We start from the raw sequence: 13,793 nt of genomic DNA on the forward strand, positions 1-13,793 counted from the left end.
CGATTGTGACATGTGGCAAGTGAATCACAAATGCACTGCAACCGCTTACTAAAGGGTTTCAGCAAGCGCTCATTAATGCATGGACAGAACATGGACAGAACTTGGAACTCAAAAATATCCAAACAGAACTTCTCAGGAGCTAAGAAACCAGTGATAGTGCTGATCCACTCTGGCACTTTAAGAAAGTAAAGAACAGAATGTTTGCTTCTGTGATGAATTTGCTTTATTAAAGTCTTTATAGTGAATACATTTCTACAAACTGAAATCTTTCTGTGCGAACATTTCCTTTGCCTCGTAGGAATCGTACTAATATCAACATTGTGTAAATTTCCACTGTCAATCGAGAGCTCATCTTTGCTACACGATGGAAAGAATGGACTCTGGGAGTTCAATCACAAACTTGTCTTTGAATATAATGAAAAAGTTATTTTGGTTCTACAATTTGCATTCCAAAATATTCATTGCTAGTGGATGGGAGATAACAGGTGCACTGAAAAATATAGCGGCTGCGAAGCTACGCGTGAATGTTGAAAATGAGGGGATACGAAGCGTGAGGAATTACTAAAAAGGCAAGAAAACAACAATGTATGTGTTAAAGTGTACCTGTCATCCAGGTGAAACTGAGGAAACTATATTGTGACCTGGATCAGTAGTTCACACAGTGCATCCTGTCAGTTTATTAGGATGCAGTGAGATTGCAGATGGCATGAGGTTTCCAGTGATGAAAGTGATTCATTGATGGAATACTGCTAGAATACAGGAACTATTAAGGGTAGTGCACACATAACAGATCCCCAATCACTGGAAGAGATTACTTAAACATTTTCCTACTTTTCCTGGTGATTCTGAAATTGTATTCTTGTGCCATCATTTTTTTGCAGATACATAGTAAATACTAAAGGACATACCACATCATATAGGTCAAAGAGGTAATGATATAATGTCAAGTGAACATAAACTGTTCACTTTCCACTAAAGCATGGAAAGAGATTGGAAAATGTGCATCCGTGATAAGAGATGAGGGGACTGAATGACTGTAGAATGGGGGAGTGTAGCAGATGAATGGTTTTGCGTAGGTGTGGAATGGGAAGATCTAGGACAGGGGTCGGCATGCGGTCTGCCGCCGGGGTAAACATTCCTTTTCTCCTCCATATGCATTTCGGAGGAGAGCGATTTACCTTCAGGGCGTGTTCCTGGTGGGGGCGGAGACATTAGGGCGGGACATGAGGGAGTCCAGGCTAGTGTGCTCCTGCCTACCCCTAAATTGGCCTAGTGGCCAAAAAAGATTGCTGACCTCTGGTTCAGGAAATGAGGGGTACTTCATAGGTGTGGAATGGGAGGGTCAGGGAGAGGAGGGGTACTTCATATGTGTGGAATGGAAGAGTCTAGGAGAGCAGGGGTACTTCATAGGTGTGGAATAGGAGGGTCAGGGAGATGAGGGGTACTTCATAGGTGTGGAATAGGAGGGTCTAGGAGAAGGGGGGTACTTCATAGGTGTGGAATGGGAGGGTCCAGGAGATGAGGAGTATTTCACAGGTGTGGAATATGAAGTCTAGGAAATGAGGCGTACTGTGTAGGTGTGGAATAGGGAAGGTGTAGGAAACGAGGGATACAATATAGGTGAGGAAGGGGAGAGTCCAGGAGAAAAGGGGTACTTCATAGGTGTAAAATGGAAGACTCTAGAAGAGGGGTGGTGCATAGGTGTGAAATTGGGGGTCTATGTGATGAGGGGTACTTCATAGATGTGGAATGGGGGAGTTTAGGAGAAGAGGGGTGCTGCATATGTGTGGATTGGGAGGGTCCAGGAGATGAGAGGTGCTGCATAGGTGTGGATTGGGAGGGTCCAGGAGATTAGGGGTGCTGCATAGGTGTAGAATGGAAAAGTCTAGGAGAAGAGGGGTACCTCATAGGTGTGGAATGGGAGGGTCTAGGCAAAGAAGGGTGCTTCAAAGGGTACTACTTAGCGGCTTGCTAAATTAATCATGTCTGCAATATATTGCTGTACTATGTGTACAGCAAGTGACTGCTTTGTTGCCAGGCTTCCACATCTCACCATGTTCACAGCGGATTGTACAGAGGTATGACAAAAAAGAGTGAACTGGGCAGACCATAGCATAGTTGCAGCATTTGCTTTACTGCACTCATTGTCTGTAATTGCTCTTTTCTATACTTATGTTTACAGTACAACATGCATGTGTATACATTAGTTTGCAAGTCTTTTTATAGTGGAAAATCTCTGACAAAGCAGTAATTGGCTTCTCTTTTCATGTTACCACCTACACCTCCCTATGCAGAGTGTTATACAGAGTCTGCATTTACATAGTTCTGTGGGTGAGCTCTTGTGCTGTGTCACTTATTCTGCTCCTAGGACAACATGTCATCTGGGGTGAGATGATAAGTCCATATGTTAGAGCATAGCCATATGTTATTGTCCCTGTCAGACGTCTGCGCCTCAGTCTTTCTGCATATCACCATCACAAGCTTCTGTTTATTTCACTTCAGCTTTTCTTGCTAACCCATAAACATGTTGTCACCAGCCTGGAATAAAGTTTTAGCTGCATACTTAGAACTTTGTTTAAGTTAAACTGTGGCTGGACATGGGTGGGTTAAACCATCTTCCATCTTTCTGAGATTCAATGCAGTACTCTATGTCTCTCTATGTTAGTACATTTCTCTCACATATATATATTTTACACTATCCAGTTTCCTTTGTGGAAAGGTGACACCATAATTTGCCTTTCTGCAAGCCATGCCTTGAATGGGTCAGGTAATTTTAGCGACTCTTTTCTTTACTTTGGACTGTCTGGTTGATTAAAATTAAAAATCATGAGACTAGATATTAACAACTTGAAGTCCCTTTATAGTAGATTGGTACAACGATGGGCAGCACAAGGATAAAATCATCTACAAATCCGGATACATCTTAGGGCTGGCTGGACAAAATTACAAATTAATTTGCAAGTAATACAATTCCCATGGATGTATTTCACTGCTTTGTCTGGGGATCAGTATAATTGTAGCCCAGTGACAAATATATTTAATTGGCTCAGTCTGTTACAGTTAGGAACACCTGTAGCCACAGGTGCTGTGCACAACACAAAGAAGCAAATTGAATGGTATCCTTTCTAGAGAGGAACATGGAGGTTGCAATGGTTACTTCTCACTCTGTAAATGCTATTTTCCTGGCCTTACCTTCATAGCATACTAGTGACATCTGGAAATAGATGAATATTTCTCAGCCCTGTATAGTAATAGCCCTTTAATGGGGAATGGCATTCAGTGTCTTTGTCAGTGAAAGAAGTCTCCATCACCTGAGCAATGACAGAGAAATGCATTGGAACAGGTGAGTATTTATCTATCTTTCTTAGTGAACCTGTTGCTGGAAAGTGTCCCATGGGCCTAACTCTTCCCAAGTAATTCCAGGGACACCATTCAGACCCTGTGACCCTAAAGAAACCTTATTACACCAGAAGAATGAGGACACAACATTTCTCTTAACTTACATCTCCTAAATTGGCTTCTTTAGGTTTAGGTGAACATTTCCTTGATAATGCCACACAATTGATTGTCAAAGAACAAGTCTAAGATCCCCCAAAGAATGAAGTGAGTGAGAAAAAGGAGTGAAAATAACATTGGGCCTTTTCCAAATTTCTTGCAGGAAAGATGTCTGTATTGACCCAAGCATTATTCTTCTAAAATAAAAGAAATACATTTAGCTAACATGCAGACAGACCCTACAGAAATTTGCTCAGTGTCTTTGTTAAAGCAGTGATAAGACAGTGACAAGCAAAGTGCAATATTTCACATTACCCAATAAATAAACCCTTATATGTATACATCAAATAGATGATTCTGTAGCTCTCACTCTGTCAAGAAAATATAGTAAGAAATGAATCTGTAGTTAGTTTGCCGCATTTGCACGCAGGCATCATACAGAAAAGAACAACTGCATTGAGTTCTCATAGAACTGGCAATATTTTATACATTGGTGCTGCTTGTTAGATGTAGGGTGCTTTGCTGCCCCCTAGTGTCCTTGTTAAACAATGACAGCTTGTGGTGTATTTTGGTGTGAACATCTTTGGAATCAAGATTACAGTGTTGACAAAAATAACCTTTTGATTTCGGAGTATGTAAACCCTTAACATTAACTTATTACTTATGTTCTTCATTTTAAGTTAAGTCAAACCTGAGCTGTTCTCTGTCTAAGCAACCCCCTGTTAACTATACTTATTTGAAGTTGCAGGACCATCATGAGTATCCACCAAGCTCAACACAAACTGTTGACTCCCTGAAGTAGTTTCTCCTATCTTTCTATCTTCTACTGCTGAAGGACAGCGCTTCTGTCAATATTTGCGGTAAGCCCACCCATACGCATTGAATAAGGTCACACACATGTTTTTAATTTGTGTAGTCAATTTGTGACATCCATAATGATTGATACTAACAATTACACAGGAGTGAGGAGTCAGGAGCAGAGAGTTGCTTCAGAACACCACTTTTCTATGGAGGGAGAAGGAGGTGTTCTGTAGTACTGGGTGAGTAGGGTGACAACTCTACTCTTATATAGATACAATATTATGGATGAGTATTGTCACCCTTGGACAGGAAATGAGTCAGGAATATAAGGAAATAAGTTTGAAAAATTAAGCCGTCACATTTTTGTTTTTGGGTATAGCCATGCTTTATTATTTCTACATGCTTGATCTTCCATATTTTTTATTGTTTACAAAAATTTAATTCGCATTTTACCCATTAGAGGGAGCTCTGTCTTTTCTTCCATATACTTGCCTCCCTACTAAATATAAAAAGTTATAGCCCAACACCAGTCATGTGACAACTTCTTTTTCCCTCCATGGCCAGGTCTTTCTCCTGCACCTGAATAATGATGTGTGACATCCATTTACAATGCCCCCAGGCAGGTTAGATGATTCAAACCCCATGGGTGTCCATACCAGCCTGAGCTCCCAGGGCAAGGGCAGGATCCCACTGGGTGTCAAATCTTAGAAAGGAATTTGAGACTCATGCATGCCTTACTTATATATGGCTTCTTTTTTCCCATAGCATTGCTTTTGTGCACCAGCATACCGTTTTTTGTATCTGCTTCTCTGAGAACATTTTTAGTACTAAAATATTTGTCACAGGCGCTGATCACATTCAGATCATCCTGGAAAGTATTATTCTGTACAGTGAAGTAGAAAGGACATGGGAAAAGTTACATAGAAGTCGTCTGTCTGTTGCAGAATATGCAGAAATTAGATGTGTAAGATAAAATAAGTGATTTCTGCAATTTCAGCTCAGCTGCAGTGTTTGCTGTGTAATATGTTAACGCTTTATAAAGTTTATTAATAATAATAATAATAATTCAACAGTTCACTGCAGGAATTTTTCCTAAAATTTGAAGCATTGTCCAATATTCTGTAACAATTCTCAGATGGATTACTCCTGGATTGGAATCTGAATATTATCTAATTGTCACAAGGAGAGGTCAGCTGTGCTGCAGTTTGCTCTGCCTGTGGTGAGGGACGATATCTTGTTTCCCCCCATAAATGTCAGCATCTCTTCTACAAATGCTGCAATCACTTGTGTACATCGTCTGGTTTCATTGTCCGTTCTCTCAGGTGTGCCTAATGTGTTTTAGATTCAGTGCACTAAATTATTCGGTGTGGTTTTATCAGAGAAGAGCGGAGGTGACAATTCTCAAGATGTTTCATATTTTATCAGATTTACCATGCAGCTGTTACTTTTATGTAATTGGATTGAAATGGAATATTAACTGTAGGTAACCTTATGTAAGATTTCAAACACAACCCGATCACTAAAATCTAATATAATCATTTACATCTTTCTAATAGTATAAGGGGGATGTATTCAACATTTTAAAAACTGAAACTTTTATAAGGTTTAACCCTGGTGATCCTGCCATGAATCTTTACAGGCACTTCCTCTTACAGCGTGACAATGCTTTGTTTCTGTTTACCAATTGTTCCCCTGCCTATCACTCAACACACAGATTTTAGATAGAGACTACAAGTGTTTGCTTTAATACACACAATGCAGGCATGGGTTATTGCTGACACCCTCAGAAATGGCATTCAGCCATTTAATACAGCAATGATTTGGCTTTAAAGAATACGAAGGCGAAAGGGACTTTAACAGCAGTATATATTATAAAAATTATCATAAGTCTTTTATTTCCTTCATTAAAATATAACAGTTAAAAAATACATGCCTCTTCCCCTATACTAAGTTTCAGGAAGAGTCCAATTGACATTCTAACATACATGGACTATATACATTATACACATTACAAATGTTGAGATCATCCGACGCGTTTCGCAGACTATGTCTGCTTCCTCAGAGATGTATTTGGTACAGCTAGTAGATGTATCAGCACAAGGTTGTTACAATTACCAATATGCTTATTCCCTTGGTATGAGGCAGGCAGAGGGCAGGATTAAAATCATAACAAACAGAGATGGCGGTATCCCATATATATTCTCCACAGTAACATTCAGTGCTTCTCCAATTATTATTGGCAATGTTCACTGCATTGTGGAGTGTTCATAAACAGTTATCTTCAAAAAACTAGATTGAATCAAATAATTTCATCCATGACAGGCTTGCATTGCATTAGACTATAAGGATAACCGCCATCCTTTGTGACACATAAGTGTCTCGGATGATCTCAACATATGTAATGTGTACAAGGTATCTAGCCCATGTATGTTCGAAAGTCAATTAGACTCTTCCTGAAACTTGGTATAGGGGAAGAGGCATGTATCTTTTAATTGTTATGTTTTAATGAAGGAAATAAAAGATTTATGATAATTTTTAAATTATCTACTGCCGTTAAAGTCTCATATCCTTTCGCCTTTGTGTTCTTTAATGTATGTTGGTGATGTTGGCAGGATTACAAGTGTTAGAAAACCAGACAATATAAATGATAAGCGATGAATTGGCTGCCTAAAATCCACAGCAATGGGATGTAACCTCATAATCAGAAAAAAGGTGAAAAAATGGATTTGATTAACAATGGAAATTGTTTAGGAAACGCTCAGCAAAGAGCAAATGAAATGTAGTGAGAACATCAGAGAACACATCATATCACAGATTCTCATAGGATCACCTTTGTGCAATATTTATACCACCGAAGGGTAAAAACTTCTATGTGTATCCATCCGTATTAAAATATTCCACAGGGAATGCAGCGGCTTGCTTTGTTTGTGGCCAGGCTCAGCAAAGAAGTGACGACAGTGTTAGTGGATCAATATTGTATAATCCTGTGTGTTGCTTTGCATATATGTGCATTTGTGTATTTGGAGTTATTACTGGTACTCTTAAAGGTGTCTTGTTGTATTTTTTAATCTCAATGCAAGACATTAAATTAGGTGGCTGACCTACAGGATAGATCGATAAATAAGATATTATTATTATTATTATTATTAATAATAATAATAAACAGGATTTATATAGTGTCAACATATTACGCAGCGCTGTACAGATGGTTTCAAAAGACAGAAGAAGACGGGTAAGCAAGTTTGAAATAATGGGTTTTGAGTGCTCTTTTAAATGAGCAAAAAGAAGAAGCAAGCCAAATAGGATGAGGAAGACCATTCCAGAGAGTTGGGGCAGCTCTTGAGAAGTCTTGTATCCGTGCGTGTGACGAGGTTATGAGTGAGGAAGTCATTAGTAGGTCATTGGAGGAGCGGAGGGAGCAGCTAGGAGAGATATTCTTTACAGACTTTTTTTTATTACAGGGGTATCTGGACGGAAAGATTTGTGTGTGGTCTGCCTACAGATGGTATTGTAAGTCAAAGAGGATATGAGTTTTCCAAGTTAGGAGATATACAAAGAAAAGAGGTCCGGTCGAAGGATTGTTTCTTTGGGACAATGAGGAAGAGTTACCAGAGATGATCTGCCATTTTCTTGGAGGTCCTTGAGGTACAAATATAAAATGTATTATTTTCATCCCCTGAAGACCAAGGGTAACATAGAACATGTTATTTTACCTGGCAAAACATTGCTAGAACAATTTACAGTATACACTTGTGTAATTTTATCCAGAACTGCTGGTGAGTCAGCCACATACTGGTGTCAGGGCTGTAGCAATGAGTGCATTGGCCAGAAATATTTGACTTGCAAACATCAGGGGTTTTCCATAAAAGCACGACTTCAAGTTTGTCAGTCTAAATGTTCACACTGAAGAGAAAGAAGCGATTAGAAACTGTAGATAATGTTTTGTCAGATATGATGACTAACCAACATTTACTTTCTATAGAGTTGCTGTACTTTTCCCCATCTGCTCCTCTTAGTGCAGAGAAGTTTGCTGAGCCAGTCGTTGCTTTTACACCACACTCTGTCTTCTTCCATATTCTCAGGTTGTTTGTCTTTCCTTTATTGCCCAGAGATTTGTCTCTGTCTTCTCTCCTGATCTTCCCCCTCACCTCCCTGAGCTTACTATCATCTTCTGACTTTTGAAACCATCACTACTTCCCACCATTACATATCTCCCATCCTATTGTGTGTGAAATTCCCCCACCTACTAGATTGTAAGCTCTTCGGGGCAGGGTCCTCTCCTCCTATATCACTGTCTGTATTAGTCTGTCATTTGCAACCCCTATTTAATGTACAGCTCTGCGTAATATGTTGGCGCTATATAAATCCTGTTTATTATTAACAATAATAATAATAATAATCTACCGGAGCATTGATGTGTGCTGTTCTGTTGGTAGCAATCTGATCCAGTTTCAATTTTCTATTACAAGTTACAAGTTTGATTTGATACAAATTAAGCCGATAAGGCTTTAGAAGGTACCTGACTCTCAGAGACATTTAGTCATTTGTATCATATATAGCGGTGGTTTTCATGTTGTCCAAGCAAAAGCTTTGTACCCAAGATCACCAAAATGAGGCCAATGAGGGCAAGCTTCTGATGCTGACCCATAATGAGTGTATTAACCAAATGCACACAAACATTCATTTAGTCTTTCAGTGCCATGGCATATTGGTTATAGTTAATGCAACAGGGGTATTTACCACACAGGGTCTTGTTGGTCCGAATGGGGTCCAGCAGTCGTAAATGTTCTAGATATACTTTTACATCCACTGTCCTTGTATGGGAGATTTTATTTGGAGTTCTTTAAATCCCAATGATGAGTAATTGGGGGAATTGTGTTTGCATGCTGGTATCCAACACTACTTAAATAAAGTCTGCACCTTCCACCCCCTGTCCAGCACTGCAGGAGTACAGATGATTTTATATTGTTTGTTTTTTAACCCATTTGTAGTATGACACATCCTCGTGTGATTCATCGGAGCCACCACATTAGTCATCACAGACTTGAGAGAGCCTATTCATATTGGAGTATTTTACCAGATGTAAGTTTATACGTCTGCTTTCTCCAGTGAATAGTTCATGAAAGTTGGGGTCTGAGCTCCATAGAGAAATCAGCAGATTACAGCATATTGTACGTACAGGAGACACGTCACAACGATTACCAGAATACATAGTTACATAGTACATAGTGCGTTAGGTTAATTAAGTCCATCAAGTTCAACCACTATGTAAATAAACATCACCCCAGATAAAAAAAACCATACATAGTTTGTAGTAGTATAGTAGTATACATAGTTGGTAGTATACATAATTGGTCTAGAGGAAGGCAAAAAAACCCTGGGTACAATTTGCTTTAACCAAAAAAAATCCTTCCAGATTCCATGAGACAATCGGATGTTCCCTGGATCAACAGTCTCTGTTATTTTTACTTTAAATCCGTATTACCCAGTTATATTCTGTGCTTCTAGAAATCATCCAGCTTTTTCTTAAAGCAATCTATAGTACTTGCTGAAACTACTTCCTGAGGGAAACAATTCCACATTTTCACAGACCTTACAGTGAAGAATCCCTTCCTTATCCGGAGCTTAAACTTCTTTTCCTCCAGATGCAAAGAGCGCCCCCTTGTGCTTTGTAATGATCTCAAATAATACAACAATTAAAGCTACAGAATAAATCCCAACTCCTGCCAGAGCAATTATTTTACAGTGTAGTATAAAGCAGGGAATGTTGGAGATTTTGCTCCACTTCCTGATTGTACTGGGTCACATCATAAAGGGAAGTTTTTCCTAATTTTTTACTATAGTTAGGTCTTACAAAAGGCCTTTGGTTGCCTATTGTATATTACCTCCTAAATGCTGCACAGGATCAGCACATAGTTTGATCTGTAAATTCCAACCTAATGAATAATAAATACCTTATTCCATGAACAAAACTGTACAGTCCTTCATTGTAATGTCTGCTTTCATTTTCTTATAGCAAGTCCCGGACCTTCGCATTTCCTTTGAGATGAGCTTAAATCACAACCAATTTGTCTTGCAAACTAGTAATCCCCTCACCTCCAGCATAATGAAGGTGAAGAACATTTTTGTGGTCCAGACTGGGTGACAACCAGAGAATACAGGAAAAGGAAGCTCGCTACTTTCAGGATGAGCAGGTGCAGACCCCACATCTAAGGACTGGTAATCTGCAATATATTCCAATTTTCCTTGAGTGTTTCCATACAAATCAAGCTTTGTATTTTCATTTCTTATATATTCTGCTATTTCTTGTCATAGTCCTATAGGGAAAGGTAGGAAACAATGTATGCGCACAGTAATTTATTATTTATACTTCATAATGAGAACATTTCACTGTTGTCTCCTGTGCTGCTTGTGTGGCTCCATGATCGATGTCCTAGGTGACCAGACTGCTATGTTAATTGAACAACACTTGTAAGTATGACAGAGGTAATAAGTCTTTATCACCATCGAGTGGACTGTGACTTCTCTCACCGGTTATCCTACAAGATGTGCACAGGTATGCATTGCCATCACAAGATGAGAGGGATAAAGAGACGCCATTTTTCAGGACGAGTTTGTAGACTTTCTACGCACGTCATCACTTGAAGGAACACTGACAGACCAGTCTGTACTTCATATGCCAAGGTATGTAATCTGCATTCCAGACAACTAAAAGGTCTCATGTCATAAAATGTACCAAAACCAAAATTCTGGTTCCTAACAATGTAAAGCTTCACTTGGGAAGCACCTGCAGTCGTGTTTGTAATCTCAGCTGTTCTCTTACCTTCTGTGTTTCCCAACAGTAAGGATAATACAATGTTTATGTATCACTTGATGAAAATGATATCTGATTTCTGAAAAGAACTACTAATATACAATTATCAGATCTCAATAACACTCAGAATCATTTCCAGCCTGCTCATTAGACGTCATTAGGAGTCATATTTGGTCTGACGTCATCCCCATTGATATTTATGACTTGATTAGGAGGAGTAGAAGCTGCACAGCTCCTCCAAAGTAAATAGCTGTAGGGAGTTAAAGGTATACTCACAAAGCAAGCATACACAAATATAAAATGAGCCTATTCATATAACTATTAAATCAAAAAGGACCCCCGTACAGACCCAATCATCCCCCAACTCATCTGACTACAGCAAGTTGAAATGGGATTGTTTGTGTTTGTGGTTGCCTGCTGTGTTCAGAGTATCTGTTCTCTATGTATGTCTGTATGGGTATACATTTCTATATATCTATATGGTCTGATTGCTCTGCTGGCTGGGACCTAATGTCAGTGTGACAGTACATCCAGTTAGTGTCATTGCGCAGGCACTGTGCCTCATTGTCCCCAAGATGCAATAGTCACATAATAGACACTTTGTAGTTTGCCTGCCAGCAGAATATTTGCTGCGTCTCTTAATGGGGCATTTACTGCCTTTACTACTCATTCCGAAAATATGTATTTGTCATGAGCCAAACATGTAATGAGCTATAACCAAAGAAGTCATTAATCAGAGAAACATTCAATGAAAATGGAACATGTAGCATTATTTAATATGATAAAAATTATGCACAACATTGAAATATGTTTTCATTCTACTTAAACACATATGTGTAGATTGTGTAGAATTTGCTGTGATCCCGCAACATGGAGGTTCTTATGTTATCCTAGGTCTGTGTGTCGAGGCATAGGAGCTGCAAAGATATTCAGAAGATGTCCACCTAAAATCCATTTCTTGACAAATCGGTAAAAGTAACATCAGGTTTGTGTGATTACAAACGGCCTTCTTCTTCAGGGCAGATGTGCAGAGCACAGGGTGGCTTTTATCAATGGAATTTGTCATAATATACTGGTCATACTGTGATAGTGAAGGTAAGAAAGAACACTTTGATGCTTCGTTACCAAAAGGTTCCCCTAGAATAGATGCAGTAGGTGTAAACATGTGTCGGATAATACATCTTCAATGCATACCCCCAGGATCCACGAGTTTAGGAATATGCATTGTCCACAGTGCTTGTTCATTAGAGCGGTTCATAGACAAGCTGCTTAGGCCTTGAACCTTCTTCACCACCCTTCCATTATGAGTCTCCGATGTGGAAGCGTCTTTACATCTTTCATGACGGCACCCGGAAATCCACCAACCCCAGACTTGAGGTCTATTTTTCCCTTCTGACACTTTCACTTGTCTTTCACTTGTTCACACAGTTGGAAGAATTAGGTTTATCACAACAATATACTTTCCTTTTTGGGTGCCCATTACACCCATCTCCATTCCTTCAAGATCTTTTCCTTCGCCCGTCTTTGTATGTATGTATGTTCATGTACTTGGATATAATTTATTTGTGACAAAATATAATATAATATCTGTGCATTTGTTGTGTTTATCTATAAATTTCACCATAGACTGTTTTATTTTTAGGTTCAGTGTCCCTTTAATATTAGAAGGCAATGTGTTCACCCACCAGAGTAATTCGGCTTGGTTTCCATTTGTCGCTGTCTGTTTTGTGTTTGTCTTACAAGGTTCTGGCTAATATGTGGCTTCCAAAATGTCATTTTATTTCTATCAATCCATTAAATCCATTTGTTTGCTGCTGAAGTCCCCCCCATCCTTGCTGCTATTACAGTGAACAATCTGCGGTATGAATACAAATGTAATGTGCTCTAACAACTCGTATTATTCATCTTGCCTCTTATTGGATTATTCCACCCTCGTGAGATTTGGGGTGAACAGAAGGTTTTATTTTCTGTTTTGACAGGCTGAGGGTTGAGTTTTCTTTCCCATGACTGAAGTTTGATTTTCTTCTGTACTCATCATTGAATAATGTGATTATATTACAGTGCGCTGTGATTAGAACCATAAGAAGACAATGCAGGGTGAGCCTGGATCTCATCCACATGATCCAATCACAGCGTGGGCTCACCAAGGATTAACGTTAGGCCAGAAAAAGAGAGACAAAATATTATGCAAAACTGCAGTGTAAGTATCTGGATGTAATATTGTATAATCCTTTTGCATTGCCCCGTAGTCCTATGTGCTAACAAGGAGCATTGCATATAGGAGTGATAGGAGGTGAATCTACACCGATATTTTCAGTAAAGAAAGAGCTGAATAAGAATTGGCTATCCTGCAATAGTAAACCATGCTGTCACCTTCTAGGCAAACTCCGGCCTAGCCAGTATTCCAGTCTGGCCTAACGCCCCCCTAGTTATTTATTGTTGGATCCGGACTAATTGAATTGTTGCCTTATCACGAGTTCCCGCGATATCATCGAGTTCCCACACAGTATTTCCAATTACTATGCCTAAAGAGCAGAAGCAATGCGCAGCTACCAATTTCCAGAAGGTTGACCTGGAATGTCGTATCTTCAACCCCGAATGGACTGACGAATTATTCTTCCTCCAACGTGGCAACAAAGCCCTGTGTGTGCAACGACACCAACAGCACTTTCAAGCTGTTGAA

General features: G+C 39.3%; 1 protein-coding gene and 1 long non-coding RNA gene across 2 annotated transcripts in view; one reads left to right on the forward strand and one right to left on the reverse strand.

Moving 5' to 3' along the window:
- NFATC2 (nuclear factor of activated T cells 2) overlaps window positions 1–13,793 on the reverse strand; it is a 121,977-nt gene that overhangs the window by 12,095 nt on the left and 96,089 nt on the right. The gene's annotated exons all lie outside the window — the stretch shown is intronic.
- On the forward strand, window positions 4,236–10,844 carry LOC140332444 (uncharacterized). The gene is made up of 3 exons (XR_011921124.1): window positions 4,236–4,355; window positions 7,758–7,941; window positions 10,313–10,844. It is a non-coding gene; the product is annotated as an uncharacterized lncRNA (long non-coding RNA).

This window comes from Pyxicephalus adspersus, chromosome 6 (genome assembly GCF_032062135.1).
Source record: "Pyxicephalus adspersus chromosome 6, UCB_Pads_2.0, whole genome shotgun sequence".
Classification (NCBI taxonomy): Eukaryota; Metazoa; Chordata; class Amphibia; order Anura; family Pyxicephalidae; genus Pyxicephalus; species Pyxicephalus adspersus.